General features: G+C 41.6%; 1 long non-coding RNA gene across 1 annotated transcript in view; it reads right to left on the bottom strand.

Moving 5' to 3' along the window:
* The window catches only part of LOC115084530, a 40,051-nt gene extending 33,468 nt beyond the window's left edge, over window positions 1–6,583 (bottom strand). The window contains exon 1 of the long non-coding RNA XR_003854590.1: window positions 6,480–6,583. This is a non-coding gene — a long non-coding RNA (uncharacterized LOC115084530). The remainder of the gene's footprint in view (window positions 1–6,479) is intronic.
* Between the last annotated feature and the right edge of the window lie 14,650 nt (window positions 6,584–21,233).

The raw sequence follows: 21,233 nt of genomic DNA, 5'->3' as shown, positions 1-21,233 counted from the left end.
ACTAGTGAAGGAGGCAGGAGGTACTTGAGGGGAAGAAAGAAATGGAAAGTTGGTAGCGGCAAGGGATAAAAATGGAAAGAGCATGGGAATAAGGGATGGTGTGAAGATGGTGGAGGAGGCTGAGGGGATGGGAGACAAAGAAAAGGATTGGACAGGTAGAAGAAAAGAAAATGGACTGGAGGCGTAGGTAAGAGAGCTGAAATATGGGAAAAGCTATGGAGGAATGAGATGAGATGCCAATGATTAGGAGGAGAAATGGAAACTCATAAGAGAAATATGGAGAGAATGAGGGAGAAAGGACGAGAAAAACAGAACTCAGGCCCCTAGTGGTGGCAGCAGTAGAAATAAAGGAGTGACCTGACAATTGTTCCACTATCCTTGCCAAAACATATATTACCTTTTAATTATATTCAGAACTAGTGTAGTATTTTTCTTAAGCTATACTATTAATTTTAAGAAAATGGAAAACTGTACACCAAGGGGCTACCTTTCAAATGGTTTAGGTTCCTCATGTTTAGATTCATGCTCCTAAATTGGCCCTTTTGAAAATTTAATAGGGTTGAGTACCTAAATTTAGGCTCCAGGTTTCACTGAGATCCTAAATTTAGGAACCTAAAAAATGGTGGCTACAGGATGGAGTTAGGGTAGAGGACAAAATTAGGAGCTTAGCATTGATTTTCAGAACTAGACACCTAAATTAGGATCCTAAATCTAGGTAAATGAATAGCAGGCCTAAATTTTAGGAACCTAAGTTTTAGTGAACTAAAATATATGAATTTTCAGCTGAAAACTTTGGGGCTGATATTCAAGAAAAGCTGAGTTCCTAAATAGACATCGCTGACGGCGAAAAGGTAAGGAGCCTTATTGCCGTCAGTAACGCGGCCAATAGCACCACATTTCATGGTGGCGCTATTGGTTTGCGAAAGCCGGCGCGATAGCACCGCGGTGGTGCGATCGCTGCAGACTTTCGCAGGCCCGCGCCCCATTTCGCCGCCCCCGCCCCCCATTACCGCCGGATTTTCTGCGAACTTAGAAAATCCAGGCCTAAGTTAGGCACCTATTTTTAGTCAAATTTAGGATCCAGGAGCAGATTGCAGGTAAATATCAGCCCAGGGTTTTTTTTTTTCCCAAAACTGGCCCACGGGGTAACTTGTGCCCTCATGCACAGGGCCGGTGCTAGCTTTTTTGCTGCCCTGTGCAAACAATTACTGTGTTGCCTTTCCCCCCCCACCACCACTGTTCATTCATTCTCTGTCCAGGGCCCACCAAAAAAACACCCAGTTCCCTTCAGTGATACAAACTTTAAAACATGACACCAGCCTTCCCCCAACCTACCCATGGCTGGTGCAAGGGTATTAGGTGCCCCAGGCAAACCTTATAGCCTTGCACATCCCTCCCCGCTGCATTCCACACACACAGTTAAGTGTTATGCATTTGTATTTTACATGAAAAATATTGAAATACAGTATTCTTGTTATGACTCGCGGTTGGAGACAACCACGACCATGCTCACCTACTTCCTATTTCACCGCCCTCTGCTCCCCAGGTGAACTCGCAGCTGTGGCGAGCCACTCTCAGCGTTCCTGGACATTCCATAGCTGCGAGGATGCTGCCAATCGCCATGTTCCCGCTGACCCTCCTTGCGCGCACCATTGGGCCTGCCTTATGGAAACCTGGGCGGGAACCTCAGGGACATCTTCCCTTGATGACATCATTGATGTGGAACTCCTAAGCTCCATCTGGCCTAGGCCCCGGCAACTTGGCAATGAGTTCCTTCCTCACCAGATCCTGTCAGGTGCTTTGTTGATGCTTCCTGATCCGACACTGCTGGCATAAGACTCTCTTGTCTACCCGCTCCTCGAGGGCCCTCCCGCTTCTCTGACTGAATCGCTTCTCGGGGCAGTCCTGCGCCTCTGAAGCTGCCTTCTGACTACACTACCAAATCTGTCCTTATCGGTGCTCCTGCATGGGTGTACCCCGCTCCGCGGGCCATTACCATCTCTCCAGATACCAGCCTTACTTCCCGCTCCTTGGGCAATGTTGTGCACCTTACGGACAGTGAATTCTACAGGAGTTTCAGCATGGACATACCCCGCTCTGTGGACCACTACCCACGCTTTCACTTCTGCCTTAACTTGACCCTCAGGCCACGCTGTGCTGCTACGAACTGTGCACTCTTCCTGGTGTTCCTGCACGGAGCGAAACTCACACTTGCAGGTACCTATCTCTTGCACACCCCACTCCTCGGGCAGTGCCATGCCTATTCCAGAGACTGTTGTTCACTTCTACAGGTTATACTGGGGCTGTTCCTGTAACTGTGCTAGTGACCCCGCTCCTCGGGTTACCTCTCTCTTGGCCTTCACTGACGCACTTTGTGGCTCTGCCCCTCAGCACCCCATGGTGAGTTCTACCCTCTCTCTCGCACTTGCATCTCTGCCGGGGTACTGTGATACCCTGCTCTGCCGTGCTTCCTCTGACCAGAGACCTCACCTTCTGACGGTGAGAATCAGTGGAGCTCCTCCCTACTGAGTCAATACCATCTGTCACCTTGGACCAAGGGCCCACTACCCACAAATCCTAACAATTCTGAGGTAAAAATATCACTTACATTATATTTACATCACTGCTGTGATGCCAACTAGAAATCCTTGCAAAACCCATATGGAACCCATATGGTATTAGGCCTATTGTGATGTATGTTGGGTGTGGGCTTGACTCTCTGAAAGCCCAAATATACTAATACACTTCCAATTAGAAAAATGCCTCACCTCAGTCACACATGCAGAACATAAACAGACCCTTACCAAATACTGAATAGAGCAACCATAAAGTAACCATAAATACAAATGTGCAGACAAAAACTGAACTGGAAACTGCAAGAAGCTAGACTTTCTGTGCAGTGCAACATTAAAAAAAACAGAACCATCACCATTCTTCAAATATCAAACAATAAAATCAAGAAATAAAATATTTAGTTATTTATTTATTTAAAAATATTTCTATACCGTTATTAGCAATATATAATTGATCAGAACGGTTTACAGTTCAAAATTTAAGAGTAGAGTAAAAATTATAAAATAGCAAAAACTATAATAATCAATCAAGGAATAAAATAGATCGGAACCGGAATATTTAAAATGAAATATAAATAAGGAAAAATAAAATAAGATAAATAAAAGATAGAAAGTTAGGAGAAAAATACAATATTATAGTCAAACCTTACTAATCTGACAACTAGTACCTTTATAAATTAAAAATTAAAAACTCCCTAACAAAATAAAATTTACTTTAATAACCAATTAAAGTAGGAAAAATGAAGAATCAAAAAAAAAAAACACCTAGCGAACAATAATACAGCTCCCGCTAATTTGCCTGATTATTATTGGTTTGAGTCACGGCTGCAAAAGCTTCTTTGAAAAGATACGTTTTTAAAGCCTTTTAAAAATCTTTACTGCTGGAGATTTGTCTCAGGTCATTTGTGAGAGAATTCCACATTATGGGGCCCGCCAGAGAGAACGCTCTTTCTCTTGTAATGTTTAATCTAGCCATCCGAACTGTAGGTACCTCAAGCAAGTTCTTATTTAAGGATCTTAAATTTCTGGATGGTCTGTAAAGTCGTAGGGAAGTACATAGCCATATAGAGTCTTAGGTATTGATGAGAGTGTGTAATAACGACAGTATTTTGTATTTGATTCTTTATTTAAGTGGAAGCCAATGTAATTTATATAGAATAGGAGTAATATAATTTTTTATTGGCATACCGGTTAACAGTTGAGCTGCTGCATTTTGGACCATTTGTAATGGCTTAATTGTGGAATCCGGAAGACCTAGGTATAAACCACTGCAATAATCCAAACTAGAAAAAATTAAAGATTGAAGAACAGTTTGAAAGGCTGATGAGAATAATAACGGTTTCAGATGTTTCAGAATGTGTAGTTTGTAGAATGAGTTTTTCACAGTATGAAAAATGTGTTTTGATAAAGATAAATTTGTATCTAATTGTACTCCTAGATTATGAGCTACTTTATTCATTGGAATCCTATCATTTCCTATTGTGATATGAGATGGGGGAGCTATAATCCAGATTTTCGATAACACTTAAAAATAGAATTTGGAGTTTTTTTACATTTAATTTCAACCTGCTATGAGTGAGCCATTGCTCAATAGTCTTGATATATATTTGGATCAAAAAAAATGTATCTGTCCATACTAATAATTTTTCAAACAAAGCTGATGAATAAAAGATCAAATAATTAAAAACTCATATATAAGTTTTTTTAAATGTCCCAAACACCAATAAAATATTTCAAGACAGCCAACACAACAAATAACCCCATGAAAAATAAAAGTAAAAAGGATTTTAAGAATTCATGCGCTCCATATCTGGGAACTTTGATTTCCAGTCATCCCAAGATTGTCATGGATTAGTGGAAGAGGGATGCACAAACTTTCTCCTCTCTTTCTTATATATTCACACACACACATTCACATTCTCTCAGACAAACCTGCAGGCATCTCCAGCTTTTCTTTCTTTGGTTGGGATCTACCAGCAACGTCAGGCCCTCATCTTCATTTCAGCTGCGGGCACGTTGGAATCCATCTGCAGCACCCATTCTCACACACACACACACACAACCATTCATACACATGCACACACTGAAGGCAGACTCCCCTCTCTTTCTTTTGCCTGCAACCTCGGAGCCTCTCTCGTTTTTCTTCTGGGGCCGCACAGGCAGGAAGGAGGAGGGGCACCTAGACATGAATTTTTCTTCGGGCCATGGTGAGATGAGCTGCACCACAGCCCTGCCGATCTTCCTGCTGTACGCAGCCGCCACACACTATCAAAGAAACACACCCCCTGCTCCTCCCCCCCCCCCCTCGGTACAAAACTGCTTTCTGCTTTTTCTGCCGCAGATGGACCTGATCCACCGGCAGCAGAAAAAGTGAAAATCTTCCGCCACTGGTGGGATCGGGTCCAACGGTGGCAACACAGGCCTCTCCCTGCTCCCGAAGCTGCCCCACTGGGTATGCCACCCCATGCAATAGCACGGTTTACACATCCGGTGGCGCCGGGCCTGCTGATGCACCTTCCCTACAGCACATGTGTCAACAGCTCCCATAAAGCACGCCAAATCGACCCTGGAATCCGGTTGAATTGAGCCAAGATATCTCCACAAAAAACTTCATTTTCCTAAATAACTAAAAAGTTGAGCACATTCTAGACCATTCAAATTGGTTGGGCCCCCTAAACATCTGCTTATATCTCTTATGGAGATATATCCTGGATTTCTGTTCTGGCTCTTGAACCACTTGCAGTTAATGACACTGCTAGCAAATGTCAAACACACACATGCTCAGTTAAAAAAAGATTTTTAGATTGCAGAAACTTTATTTGCACATACATACTGACACATACAAAGACGCATATCAGTCTCAGACACAGAAAAACGCCCACACACTGAGTGTGTGTGTCTGTGTCAGAAAGAAAGACACACACACATACACACATACACATACTCTCTCACAGGCACACTGAGTATGGGTATGCGTCTCTCTCACTCTCTTTGACACAGGCACATAAATACTCTCTCTGACTTGCTACTGTTGTGCTGCTTATGGGGCCGATGCAATATGGTGCGCTGAACCGAGCGCACTCTTAACGTGCAGTTAGACACGGGTAGAATAGGCGCTAATCAATCCCCTAATGCAATAAGGGGACTGGCGCCTATTCAATGCGCGTCTAACGCGGAGTGAATGTAATAGCGCTCTTCACATGCAAATGCACGTGAATGAGGCTATTAGGCATTCACTCCCGATGCAAAAAGAAAAATGTGCTTCCCCGGTGCACTTTTAATTGTCATCTATTAGCGCCTGCCAGGAGTAGGCATTAATAGATGTGCGCATCGAAAAAATAAGAAAAAGAAAAGAAATAAAAGAAAAAAAATTTTGACAATCGGGCCCATCACAAAACAGACGCCGAGTTTCACGGCATCAGTTTTCGTGACTGTCGTACATCACTTTCTCCTACCTCGCTCCTTCCAGAGCAGCAGTACCTGCCCTCCCTGTCTTCTCTTGACAGTTTCTGCTTTCAAACGGCAATTTCCTGCTGTCCGGGGCTAAGAATGACACAGAAGCAGCAGTGGCTGCCTTGCTCCCCTCTCCCAGGCCCCTGCTAAGGAGGTGTCTTGCCGCCTTTTCTCCCGGGGACCACCCACCACAGTCCGGGAACTCCACTTCCACCACCACGGGTCTCCCTGGCACCGTCTCTGCTTCCTCCCCCACCTTTCTTATTCTCTCAGCGCACACCCCCACCCGTCCGGCCGTCTGTGTGGGACACTTGCCGGGATTATCGGTGTCGGTTTTCGTGACTGTTCAGCGCCCGCCTTCTACACACCTTTATTGCATCGGCCCCTATGTGCTCACATGGCGAGTGCCTCCGGTCCAGCACTGCTGCATCATGGTGTCAAATTCTTGCTTACCACATTCTAGAGCAGTCCCTTCCCTTTCTGAATTCCAATCTCTAGGAGACTCGCTGGTCCCACAGTCAGCTGCTTCTCTCAAAACTCAGTAAAGTCACCTCAGAAAGAAGCCTCCCCAACACTGCAGAATCAGGCACTTCCTCCTGGCTTAATGTCATCCTTCCTGTACCTTTAGCTTGCCTCATTTCTCTGCAACCCTCTCATCACTCTACTGCATTGCACTTTGACTGCAGCTACACAGTCTGCCTCTTTTATGGTTCTCCAGGCTCGGCTCTGCCTATCTACTCCAGGGGAGGGGGGGGGGGGGGACCAGAAGTGATCCATACTGTTCCCTGAGCTTATAAAAAGAGAAAATTAAACCCTGGCTGATGCTGGGGAGAGTCACTACCCTAAAGTGGCACAATTCCAGATGAAATTCTGCTTTCTCTTGTGGAGCCAGTGCAGCCAGGACTGGTGCAAGGGTATTAGCTTTCATAGGCAAAACTTCTAGATTTGCATACAGTCCTGGCCCCATCAACCCACAAAAAATTACAAATTATGCATTTATAGTAACAGATTTTATATAAAAAAGAACATTCAGTGTTCTAAGATAAAAATATCACATACAACATGTATATTATTTATATGCATTGTTGTGGTACCAACCAGAAAACTCTGCAAAAAAGACACCTGCAGCCATAAGGTATTAGGACCATTGTAAAATATATCAGCCCTCAGAAAGCTTTGAGTAAACTGAATTACAATATAGTAAACCTCTCATATGAAAACTGCATTAACTGCCAGCACTCAAACACCAATACACCTGATATTAGAACAACACCAATACACCTGATATTAGAACACCAATACACCTGATATTAGGACAAGCCAAGCTGTTATAAATCCCTACATAGAAACTACATGCTAGCAGAATACCTTACCTCAGTCACACATGTAAAACACAGACAGACCCTCAGTATAGAATAAAGAGACAAAGTATAACTAAAAGTATGTAGACAAAAACTGAATTGGAAATCGTAACAAGACAGACTCCGTATGCATTGCAATATTGGAAAAACAGAAACAGCAAAGCAGTTCATGAATAGAGCATCCAATGATTAAAAACATATAACATTGTTTCTTTTTTAATTTTCCAAGCATCAATAAAATATTTCAAAATGGAAGACATATCAAATAACGCAATAATAAAACCAAGGCTAAAAGAATTGCCTGCTCTCCATACCTGCAAAGTTTAGATTCCAGTCACCCTGAGATTGTCATGATTTAGTCAAGGAAAGGAGGATTGCAGAAACTTTTCCCTTTATCATATATATAAGTACTTACTAACATATGAATACCATCTCTGCAACAGATCAAGTTCATCAAATAAAAAAGATCCCAGTCTTGATTAACCAACGAAAGCCTGGACCAAATTATAGCTTTAAGCGAGCAGAAAAAAAAACGAAAATGAAAACGGAAAAGAACCCAAATTTAATTAATATAAATACTAAAAGTCTGAATATGATGAGTAATTGTTTAATGTTGTCTTTTATCTTGATAAATATCCAATCAATTGCAAAAAAAACAGCAATAATCGATGATATGTTAAGAGATTCTTCTCTAGATTTTATAGCCATTACAGAATCATGGCTAAAAAAAAACCACATTACGCCAGTTCTAAAGTTTTTACACTGGCTACCAACTGAGTACAGAATCAAACATAAAACATTGAGGGGCAGATTTTCAAAGGCTACGCGATTTCGGAGCGGCCTTGGAGGGAACGGGGAAAGCCATCATCCTCCCCTAGGGCTCGGCGCGTGCAAGGTGCACACATGTGCATCCCTTTGCTCGCGCTGACCCCAGATTTTATAACCTGTGCACGGCAGAGACAGGGCTATTTCGATTGCAGGGCCAAAACTCTGGAACAGCCTACCACTGGAACTTAGAGTACAGGATAACTTGAAGAAATTCAAGAAAGACCTAAAAACATGGTGCTTTCAGCAAGCATATGGAACAAATGCCAATTGAGAAACTAAAGATTGACAGAGGGATTCTTATTTCTATTTTCTTAACTATATTTTATTTTTAATGAGTAGATTATAGTTATTTTGTTTTTAGTTTTTATTTTTATTGAATTTTTATTGTATTTATTCTGTTTCTAACAGTTGCAGAATGTATGTACAGAAAGAGAATGTTCATAGTTGCCAAGTCACCCAATTCCTGGAGGGGGATTTCAGGCCACAGCTGGTTTTGGCAGACCCTATCTTGATGCATTCTGGCACCTGCAGCACTTATTTCAAATAATAGAAGAAGCAAAGATTACAAATACCAGAATGCATTGAGATGTAAGTTCAAAAACCAGGAATGGGCTAAACTCCCTGCAGGCAGGAACTGGTAGCTCCACATTTCATTTTTCACTTGCAACACCAGATCCTCAACAGCCTGGTGAGCCCTGACCTGTCAACTCCACTGTCTGACTTTTGCACAGCCTGCTTTGAAACAGTCCTTGAAACACCAGGACTAGTTCAGTTGTTGCTTAGAACCTGAAGCCAAGTGCTTACCACTGAGAGGGTGAATCTGCCAAAAATTAAATCTTTGTACTAGAAGCAATCTATATAAAAATAATAGAAGATGGGGAGCATGGATACGGGGAGGGAGAAAAAGATGTAAATAAATAAGTAGCAGTAGACTGCATTTGAATTTCAAAGAGCTTTTTAAACTATTATAAACAACTTTCTCATACAAGCTCAAACAAGCCACTGACCTATAAGACTGTCTAGAGAAGACTTGTTGGGCTTGATATAGGGACTGTGGGAACATGAGGCAAGGGGGTGAAACTGGGGAGCATACAACAAAAAAGAAAACAATTGCTCTGCTCCATTATGAACCCTTCTACTGCTGTGACCTGTAGGCTGACTGAAGGAGAGGGCTGAACCCTGTCTCTTTATGTTATCAGTAGTACTACCCAGCAGAAAATGTCCTACTCCACCTGACCATAGCTTCTTACTTGCAGCAGTGGTAATAAGTCCAGATAACTCCATTAGTTGTGGTTCCAACACAAAGATTATTTACAGGTCCAATCCATAGGAAACCTCACAGTAAATGTATATACCTCTCATGCTTTGTAAACAGTGATAACAGCAGTAAAACACATTATTCCATGTCAGTATATTTTCTGGGTGAAGCAATGCCAGCTTAAAGTCCAGACTCACTAACATCTTAGGAGTAACCACAGTTGTGGCGTGAGTCCCTTCCTCCATGAGCTGACAGTGTGACTCAAATTACTTGAGCATCCCAAAAACTCAAAGGCATACCAACTAAAGGGTCCTAACTCCCTCTCAGTATCCAGTATGTCAAAAAAAATTCTTTACTCGTCATCTTCAGAATGCTGACAACAGAAGGGACTCTTGGAAGGAGGAGATAGGTTCTGCTGGCAGTGCTCTGAGTGCTGCATAGGGCTCCTAGAGCAAATAAGTGAGCCCAGCCTGGCAAAACAAGAACCTAGGCAAGGCAAGGTAAGAGCAAGAGTGGCCAGAGCAAAGACCCAGGGCGACTTGATGATGAGGCCCCGGGCTTTTATATGACTGGCCTTGCTGCATCATGCAGCCTTCAGGGAAGAGGCTAGAGAGGGCCTGCGCATGGTCCAATGAGGCCCCTGTTAGCAGGGGACCACCTAGCAGTCAGCATCGTTACACCTTGATCCAGATGACTTGAATAGATTTCTCAATCAGCACGTGAATAAGCTAGAATCCCAGAGAATCAACAATAATATGCACCGTGTATTACGAAATTTTGTGTCTCATTCAAAAAGACCTCATAAAAAGGCACACTTGTCCATGCTAGTTAGCAAAGGTTACGTATACCAATGGTATAATCATAGGTCTTTTTTGTATGATATTTTGTATGCTCAGTGTCATAAAAGTCAATGTGATTTTCCAAAATGATATGTCATGCTATATTTGTTTGTTTCATTATTCATTGTATTTACTTCTTGTGCATGACATGAATTATAGAAAACTTGAAAATCACTTAGCTTTGAAATCACCGGAGGAATGCCTGAAAAATCAATCGTAAAGGCTCAAGTAGTATCAGCCCGACACGGACTACGTTTCGGCATCTGCCTGCCTTCTTCAAGGGGCCAAATACCTGTGTAAAAGTAGCAGCGGCATATTCTGAACCAGCAATTCATTTCCTTACATCTTATCCAACCGCCTCTGAGAATATCCTTTTATGTTAGTGGTTAACACTGAATGGATGACAAGATTCTTCTTACTTCCTACTTCTTTCCTCCTTCCATAAATAAATAAAGATCCACTCCTTTACATGACCTTTGAAGGGTCACTAGATCTCTCTGGGCTAGAGACTCTTCTGGAAAACCTCTTCTCCTGATGATGGTAGCTAAATTTCTTTGGAAAGGGGAATTTAGGTAGCAATCAAAATAAAACCAGACTCCAAAAGTACAACAAAAAGAAGGAAGAGCAGATGAAACTTCCTTCAACCAAAATTCAGAAAAAGAGAAAAAAAACCTATCCTTCTGCAATAGGAAACAAGGATACTTTTTTCTACCTTACAAAACCCAGATCTTAAACATAAGGCCAAAAAGTCTCCTTTTCCTAAAGGAAAGGAAACCGGAAGCAAACACAGATTCACCTGCTTCCTCAAAAGTGGAACTAAAAATCCATAGCCTAAGATGGTGCCTCTTTTTTTTTTTAATAGGACCAGGACATTACCAATACAGCTTCCCACATGGGGGAGCTGTAAACCAATAAGGATACCTCTTCTCTACCTACACTGATGGTACAGTCTTTCGGGCCGATTCAGTAAAATGCACAGGAGAGCCGGCGCTCCAAGGCAAGCGCCCACTCTCCTGGGTGCGCAATTCTCTATGTAAATGAGGGCCTGCGCTAAAAAGGAGGTGCTAGGGACACTAGCGCGTCCCTAGCGCCTCCTTATTGGCAGAAGTGGCGGCTGTCAGCGGGTTTGACAGCCAATGCTTAATTTTACCGGCATCGGTTGTCGATCCTGCTGACAGCCATGGGTTTGGAAAACGGACGCTGGCAAAACTGAGCATCTGTCTTCCAACCCACGAGCCGCGGGCTGATTTTTTTTTTTTTTTTAAAGATTTTGAATTTTTTTTAATTTTTGGTGCCTCCGACTTAATATCGCTATGATATTAAGTCAGAGGGTGTACAGAAAAGCAGTTTTTTCTGCTTTTCTGTACACTTTCCTGGTGCCGGCCGAAATTAACGCCTGCCTTTTGGCAGGCGTTAATTTCTGAGAGTAAAATGTGCGGCTTGGCTGCACATTTTACTTTCTGTATCACGTGGGACTAACTAATAGGCTCATCAACATGCATTTGCATGTTGCGGGCGCTATTAGTTTTTGGGGGGTTGGACACGCGTTTTCCTCATGCTATTACCCCTTACTGTATAAGGGGTAATAATTGCACCTCGAAAATGTGCGTCCAGATGAGGGCTAATGGTGCGCTCGGCCTGAGTGCACCTATACTGAATCAGCCTGTTTGTAGTAATTACGCAGTAGGGCTCTGCACTTATGAGCATGTTCATTACATATCGCAAAGTTCTTCCCAAAATGTTTGTCCTTAACCATAATGAACTGGCCAGAAGAAAATTTTACCTATTTACTAATCAATATCTGTACCCCTGCTTTTTTTTTTTGTACCAGAATAGACCCATATAATGTCACTTATCCATCATTGTTTCAGTTTCCCACCCTCTATATTTATTTATTTATTTATTTAAGCTTTTTTTTTTTTTTTTTATACCGAAGTATAGCTAGCAGCCTTCACTCCGGTTTACAAATACAACAACCTATATCAGGAGTAAGTGATCGTACACATCTTAAAAGTGAAAAAAAAATGATTAGGTAGTGAGTCTTGGTGAAATCACTTAAACGTGCCTCCTGCAGCATAGCAGAGCCTGTCTTACGTCTGGACAAGGCTGATAAAATCTTGTATCTCTTTACTGGAGAACTGAGCCCAGCCACATTCTAAGAAACACATCTCAGATCATTGTTAGTCATCTAGTTTCATTAACCAGCTCAAACAAAAGATATAACAGACTAAACGGTCAAGAGAGGGGACTCCCTCACTCATCCCAAAGTACAACCATAATTACAGTGTTCAGAAAGTATGAAAACATCAAACTTGTGAAATGGAGATCCCCTGGCTGTTTTGCATAAACTCCACCTCCTCCTCCCCCCCCCCATAAAGCCCAGTTCTCTATCAGATCTACCCCAGATCATTAAGGGAATCCTGTACAGATGTTAGGGAGCCACCCCCCACCTCAACCCCTTGTCACCAGTCTCACTTTGATTCTCCTTAAGAATCTGTTGTTTTTATGAATCACTTCCTGGCAGAAATTATGAAAAAAATAGACCATGAGTCGCCAGACAGGCCTACGGTCATCTCTCTCACTACCAATTTCCCAGTATGTAAATTCCTCCTCAATGCTCCCAGCAGAGCATCTCTTCCAGTTCAGGGTGGCCTGCATATGTATGCGTTTTAACGCTTCTCTATTTTATTTATTTATTTAGAACTTTTCTATACCGACTTTCCAATAACAGAATTACTGATCAATTCGGTTTACATTTTGAACAATAACAGTGACAAGCAAATGTCTTACAGAGAACAGGAAAATAACTTGGAAATAAATATATGGGGTTAAACAAAGAAATACAATATACATAGCCTAATATAGGCAGAGGCAGATAACTTCTCTACTCCCTTTTATACTAATTCCACCAGTAACTATTTTCTCACTAACTTTTTTTTTTTTTTTAAAGGAAATGAATGTTACACTCTCCTCTGCAAGATCTGGCTACTTTACAGGAAGAAAAGAAAATACATTCTCTGTTTTGCCTTTCATAGGAAATGGGGGCCACATGGGCAAAAGGGAGATTGCCTGGATTTATACTCCCATCAGGAGTAATTATTTTCAGGACTGAGAACTCAGGGAGGTGAATAAAAGCAGTGTAGCTTAGGTAGCTGAATAATCCTTTAAGGTCAGGGCGAAAGGAGGAGCAGAGCCAGAAAATAAAGTGTATGGGTGGGCATTTCCTCTTGTGTGCTTCAAATAAATGAATTCTGTTTTTAAACATTCAAAATTACTGACTCACTGTCCCCTTTTATACCAGAGCCCCATCAGATAGGAGACCTGAATCCCCGGATCCACCTGGCTGGCCCATCACACATGCTTTTCATTTACCTTCTGAGAGGCTTCAGACCTAAATACTTACACACACTTGAGTTTCCATAATTTCCTCTGGGAGCATTTTAACCCTATTTTAAACATTTTTTTATTAACTGTAATGCATCATCTTTTACTCTAAAGGATAACACCCTTAGAAAAATGTTAATCACCTTCATCCATTTTTAAACACTTATGACATTTTCAATGTAAGAGGCAGTTTAAAAGGACCTGTACCACTTTTTCCACTAGGTGTTAGCCTTAAAAAAAAACCACTTCGGACTTATCCTTACACTGAAATTTAGCATATGCAAATTCACAGCACCCCTCCAATCTTATGGTAAGCTGCTTTTCCCTTCTATTCACAATGCTACAGCCTCTCACACATTCATTCAGGTATGTATTCCACATACCTGGAAACCCTCTCTCTCACACTCACACACACACACACACACACACACACACACACACACACACACACACACCAGGACTGGTGCAAGAATGTTTGGTGCCTTAGGTGAGCTCCAGCACAGTATTCCCTCCTACTGGCGGCAATGGCTCCAGCACAGTGCTCACTTCTTTGGTGATATTGGCTCTGGTACAGCACCACTCTGGAACTCATGCTGGTGCTCTAGGAACTGCCTAGTTTGCCTGGCGCGCACACACACACACACACACACACACACAGTCCCCTCTCATCATACCTATCGCACAGCATCTATGATAATTATAGATCTGCGGGACTATGGGTAGATCAGAAGACAGTGTTGTCATATACCAATGCCACATCCATTTCCAGTTCAAATTTATATTACATTTATTTCCAAAAGGGACCCAGAGTGGCTTACAGCATAGTAAAATACAATAAAATAGCAAATGCAGATTCTTTCATAGTAATTACTGATGGCACTACATTGCACTGCAGTAAAGATAGCGAAGATCGGTGTATAGAAAAAGCCCTTTATTAAAGTTAGCCCGACTCTGGCCGAGTTTCGCTCTTTGATAGAGAGCTGCCTCAGGGGCAATAAATGTGAGCAGGACTTATTGCATGCCTGCAAGGTTGAAAGTTAGTGCGTCCGTTATTGCATACAATCTTTTGGTTCCTGGTTAGACATACAGCACTTCTTTAAAACATGTAGTTATGCCATGAAGCAACGGGTGTGAGGATAGCTTCATTCATTCCTCAAAATGCTAATAAATATGTGAGACTGCGGTTTGTAATAAGTAGTAAAGAGCGTAGGCAGAGTTATATGGATTATCTCGCAATGCCTAGGTCAATTCGCGCCAAAAACTAGAAATGGAAACGGTGACTGCCGCCGGTTTAAACAGAAATTCAAAAGCCTGCGGTGTATATCATTGAAAGTCAAGCTGCAAAAAAATTAATCATATCTGATGATAATACTCAATTTTTGTCTGGAAAATGTAGAGGCTGCATAACCATTAGTGCCCACAAGGTGGCAGTGTAATGTAACAATGAGATGCTATAATACTAGCAGTGGCCAAAATGTGTCCTTTATAGGAATTATGTTTTTCTTTCATGAGGAAAAGACAACGAGACAGGTGAGAGATGGAAGAAGGCCAGAGAGGCATGTTGGAGAGGGGAGAAAGATAAAGGGTCACAGAGCAGTAGTGAAAGAAGACAAAGGGGCAGAAAGGAGAGATGAGAAGGAGTACTGAGAAGAATAAAGAGGGAAGCAGAGGAGGATAGAGGTGCAGAGGAGGGGGTGAGGGGGAAGGATAAAGGGGAACTTGAGACAGACACAAATAATAAGAAGAAAGAGTGCTAGTTGTGCAAAGACCTGATGTGGTGTTTTTGAAGGGATTGAGCCTCATTGATGTGCATTGCTAGTCATAAAGGAGTGAGGGCAAGGAAAAATGTACAGTGGAGATGAGACTGAATTTCTGCCTATTTGTACATATATGTGTGAATGTAAAGCCCATCAGGATCTCACCAAAGGTGCATGTTCTGGAAGTTTATTGGAGGAAAAGTTACGTATTAATGGAGGGATCTTTGTGGTGATATAAAACTGCTTTCTCAGAGACACTGGGAGGAGTTGTTTCATCCTGCGGAGGAGTGGGGGGGGGGGGGGGGTTGCCTTCGTTTTCCAAGTTAGAGTTTAGGACAGGAGTCCATTTGTACTGAGACAGAGGAGAACTAAAGTGCTGTTGTAATTTGTGGAAAGGTCTGCATCTATCCATCCAAGGTCAAAGGAGCTGCAGAGTTCAGGAATTCAAGAAAGAGTCTGTAAAGGTAACAGAGGATTCCACCTTTGCTCTTGAAGAAGTCTTGAGAAGTAAAGGAGGCCACCAGGGACACAGGAGGCCTAAGTACTGCTGCTTTATAAGTGTTTTCAGTGACTGTACTGTATTATGGAAGTAGAATTTCTGGTATCTGTCACCTTTAAATAACTCTACCTTGTGTTCACTAAAAGAGTTTTTTCTCCAGAAATAGGATCTTCCTGCAAAGGAAATTCATGGGGAGTTCAAGGAGCTTTGTGTAAGCACTGCTTCGGTAGGAGGTGTTTTTCTTCCTTGGGGGGATCAGTTTGTGTATAAACACCTCCAGGTGGGTAAACTATTCTTCAGCGCATTCAAGTGAGCAGCCAAAGATTTTAGGCTTTAGGGGTTTCCACTTTTAAGTTGTTAAAATTGTAATAGTTAACAAATATGCCCAGGTGTAGATTCACCATTTAAGTAAGAAAATTAATGAAAATAATTAGAAATGACACTTTGTTGTAGTAGGTAAGTTTTATTAGACTCGCAGTTGGGTAAGTTTCTTCTTTGAACACTAAAAACAATTTTAGTTAATGCACATATAGAATGTTTCACAATGTAAGTATATTATTAATGCAAAATATTTTTAAACCTTCAAATGGTACTTAATAATGTTAATCTAATGATTTTAATCACAGGTATATTACTCAGAAACTGGTTTCTCAAAGAAATTTCAACTTTCAGACTATTATCATATAAGTATATTACTTTTCCTTTCTTTCCTTTTAACATAACTTGTAACAATATTCAAACCTTAACTCTAAGAACTGAATCTTTGTGTTATCTTATTGTTTCAGGTTTCTCTAAGATACTTTAGAACTCCAAGGATTTCCTACAGGTAAATAAGCAATATGGGCCAGATCTTAAAAAATACGCGCGGACGTAGATTTGTTCAAGCAACCCGGCATGAACAAATCTACACCCGATTTTATAACATGTGTGACTCCCAAATGTTATCTTATACACCTTTTTTACTTCCACCTACTGTGACTTACTTTGCATTAATCCTGATAAAATATCTTGTTTGTCTTTATCAGAAATGTTTACAAATGCTGTTGTAAATGTGACCTTGCTGTAACCTACTTTGGGCTCTTTTGTTGGAGAAGCATGTAAAATCAGAAAAAACAAAACTATGGTTTCACAGACTACATCATATAAAATGTCAAAATAACTAAGACAACAGACGTACAATTGGGGGTGTACGATAATGTTTATTTGTCCCTTGAAAGATCTGTCTAACTGCAGTACCATCTAAGGCTATTGATTTGTAGGCAATATTATTTTACACTGCAGGCAGTAAATGAAGGAGTAATTTCTCAGCCTGAATTAATGACTGTGATTAGTAATTGTTCTGAGGGAATTTTGCGAAGATTATGGGTGGGATACCTTTGTATGTGCATTTTATGTGTTTTCAGGGTTTTGTGTCTTGGTTGTGTCTTTGTGTGGGTTGATGTTGTTTCGGTCACCTGTAATTTCTTCTGGGTTTTGTCTTTTATGATATATGGTTGTTTGTGTTGTCTGATTTGATTTTATTTTTGAAAAGGAGTGATATTCAATGTTTTCATTTATTGTATAAATAATTTTTTGAATGTGTTGTATGTAGATTTTTGGATAGGTGACTGTTGCACTGGAGGTGGACTCTTGGCCTGGCGCAGGATTGGTACGGCCCTCTGAGGGATCCCAGAGGGCGCCTGCCACCAAGAGGCGGAGCACACGAGGAGACAGAACCTGACAGGAACTTCACCAATAACGGACTGGGGGCTTCGAGGGTTGAGCCCTTGGATTCCCGGACTGTCTGGGCTTAGGTGGGCCTCTGGGGGTCTCCCGGAGAGATGATGGAGAGGTGCCTTTGAGGGATCTGGAATGGCCGTCCCCCTGGGAGGGTTTTTCTGCAGCTCCCTAGAGGGAGTCCGTGGGCAGTCCTTTATGGGTTTTGTGAAGTTAGGAGGTAGTTCAGGAACGTAACATTTTGTTGTTTTTTTTCAGGCCCAGTCAAAGAAAGCAGGTTAACCCAACCTGTGGAAGCTGCCCAGGGTCGGGAGGGTTTCCATCCAGTCTACTAACTAGCTAGTTGGGATATCCCTCTGGGGATACTTTCAGGGGTTTTGTATTTTCTTGGTAGGAGGCCTGGTGAGACCCTGTGAACCACCTGGACTCAGGGATTGGGGAGCCCTATTTTTGGGGCTGCCCAGGTTAGGGAAGACCTGCACCTCTACACCTCAGCGAGGACGGAGGAGGCAGTAAGCCGGTGCCAGGACCCTCTGGGGTTAAATTGATTTACAAGGGAAGAAGCTTTGCATTTGAAACTCAGGAAGAAGTGTTTGACTGCTCCTTCCTACCTAAAGGGAACATCAGAAGCTGCTGTTCCATCTGGATTCTGCAGCTCTCTGTGCTAACCTGTTTTGCCTATTTTTATCCAGGCCCTCTACTCCTTTTACTTGTTGGAAGTGGGGACACCCTGGGTCCCTGAGAGAGATACTTCTGCACCGATTGAGAGAAAGAACTGGAAAGAGAACAGCTCATTGGGGGGCTGAGAACTGAATAGATTGAACCCATTTATCACTGCTTATCTGCAAGCAAACTTTATTTTTGGACACCACCTGGGAGTCTGGAATGTTTTTTCGCATAATGGGCCCATAATGTGAACTTTATCATGGGATACTCCTCTCCCAGGGGCACACAAATATACCAGAGACACCCTTAGCACTCGGGCCTTGGAAGATAACTTCACCCTCTCCCCTCTCTACCCCCATCCAACAAAGGATCCACCCCTTGGGGAGAAAAGAGACTATGTTTATCGCTAGCCAGGGTCCCTGCCCCAAAGAGACTATAAATTCTTTTATGGCCCCACCCAGTCAGGACAGGCACACCGGGCTGGGGTTACATACAAAAGAGGTTGAATTAACACAAATTTGAAACTTATGAGCAACAGTGCCAGTAGTCAAGGCTTCAGCTCTGGCTCTGATGTCTAGCTCTACAGCTCACAACTTTCAAACTTGTGCTAATTCAACTGTTTTTGTGGCCTTGATTTTTGCGCAGATTGCTGGCACAATTGAGGAGGCCATAAGGGAGAATGATAAGAACATAAGAACATGCCATACTGGGTCAGACCAAGGGTCCATCAAGCCCAGCATCCTGTTTCCAACAGTGGCCAATCCAAGTCACAACTGGCAACTACCCAAACAGGAAATAAATCTCAAGCTACTATTGCTTTATTATAATTATGGATGTTTCTTCTAGGAACTTATCCAAACCTTTTTTAAACCCAGTTACTCTAACTGCTATAACCACATCCTCTGGCAATTAATTCCAGAGCTTAATTATGTGCTGAGTGAAAAAGAATTTTCTCCGATTTGTTTTAAATGAGCTACTTGCTAACTTTATGGAGTGGCCCCTAGTCCTAGTATTATCTGAGAGAGTAAATTACCGATTTACATTTACCTGTTTAAGTCCTTTCATGATTTTGTAGACCTCTATCATATCTCCCCTCAGTCATCTCTGGGGGGAGGGGGATATTATCAAGGTCAAAGAGACACAAGGTGAATGCCTGTCAGCCCCATGGTTTCTGCTGCTGCTGCTGCTGGATATGTTAGCAAATATGTGTGTGTGTGTGTGTGTGTGTGTGTGTGTGTGTGTGTGTGTGTGACCCTTGTCCTTCACATTGGACACACCCAGCCCTTGCCCTGCATCCCTCTCTCTGCTTCCCCTCCCCACCCTGCTCCACAGTTGCATTTCCTTTTTGTCTACAAAAGCCCTGGATTGCTATATCAAGATTCTGTGAAAGACTTCCCTTATGTGAAGTGCTAGAACTTCCTTAGGTTTCAATTCACCCAAATTTGGTACTTATAATAAATTATTTGAATTAAAATAATCTCATTTTAGACTGGAATAAGCTAACTCAGAGGCCCTGCATCTCTCAGGAAAGTCATATTAACTCTCTTTAAGCCCTTTTTTAGACTAGCCTCTGTTTTCAGCATTTCAATATGCATGACTCTCCTTATCCCATGTCCAATATGCAGAGTTAATTTACTGATGTCCTCAAAGTCTAGAAGTGGCTGGGTTTCTTTGTTACAAATTAGCATACCACCACAACAGAAAGATCATCAAAGATGCATGCTTACATATTCTAATGCATCAGGGAGATCCTGCATTAGAGAATTATACTTTATTTTCATGAGATATTTATAGAAGAACCCATGTTTGCTTTGCTTTTTCTGGCAACAAAAATATTGAGCAACATTTCTTGATCTTTTTATATAACCATTTTTATTGAGATTTTCAAGGTTAACAATGAAAAGCACACTTAAACACAATATTTCCAATATGTATTTATTTATTTATTTATTTATTTATTTTGCATTTTTATATACCGACGTTCTCGATACAAATATCAAATCAGGTCGGTTTACATAAAACAAAAACAATCGCGGTGAGGCGTTACAATAAACGGAGTTTCAGAACATGAGAATAAATATTAAATAAACAACAGTGACTCATCAAATGACGAGAATCTATATAGTAAATAACATGTAATAAAATAGATAATGGTGTAAATAACTAACTTGAAATAAAATAAATAATAAATAGAATAGTATAAAATATATATGTAAAGACAACAGTAACTCGTTATGATACGTGAAAACATGTAGAGAATAACTAAGAATAAATGATGTGTTAATTTGGGATATACAGGTATCAGGGACCAATGTTTATGGGCCTGGTTATGAGTAATGCATGGGCTAAAGAATTAATGCATCCACAAGTGGAACAATCAAACAGGTGGGCTGTCAAATAACGTGGATTCATGTGGAGATAACTAAAAATAAATGATGAGCTGAACAGTGACCAATGTTTATGTGTTTAGATATCAGTAATGCATGAACTAAAGAATTAGTGCATCCACGCGGGAGGTTTTCCCTGAGGTGGCTTTCACTACAAGTGGGTTGTAAGTGGGTTGTCCAGATGAGGTGTAATCGGGCCTTGAAGAGGTGTGGGCGGTCGTGGAACTTGAGGTGTGGTCATGGAACTTGTAGTGAACTAATTTTACTCTTTTGCTCTTTGGCCCGTGTCAGAGTGTTCCTGCGATTCCGGAAATGCTTGCCGGAAGAGCCACGTTTTTAAATTTTTCTTAAAAGTTATATGACAGGTTTCTTGGCGTAGATCCGGTGGTAATGAGTTCCAGAGGGTGGAGTAACATGTAACATGGAGTAACATGTAACATGTAATGGAGTAACATGTAACATGTAACAGTAACATGTAACATGTAACAGTAATGGAGTAACATGTAACATGG

The sequence above is a fragment of the Rhinatrema bivittatum genome, chromosome 2 (assembly GCF_901001135.1).
Source record: "Rhinatrema bivittatum chromosome 2, aRhiBiv1.1, whole genome shotgun sequence".
Taxonomy (NCBI): domain Eukaryota; kingdom Metazoa; phylum Chordata; class Amphibia; order Gymnophiona; family Rhinatrematidae; genus Rhinatrema; species Rhinatrema bivittatum.
The sequence above is the reverse complement of the archived record's forward strand: the minus strand, read 5'-3'. Positions and strand labels throughout refer to the sequence as shown.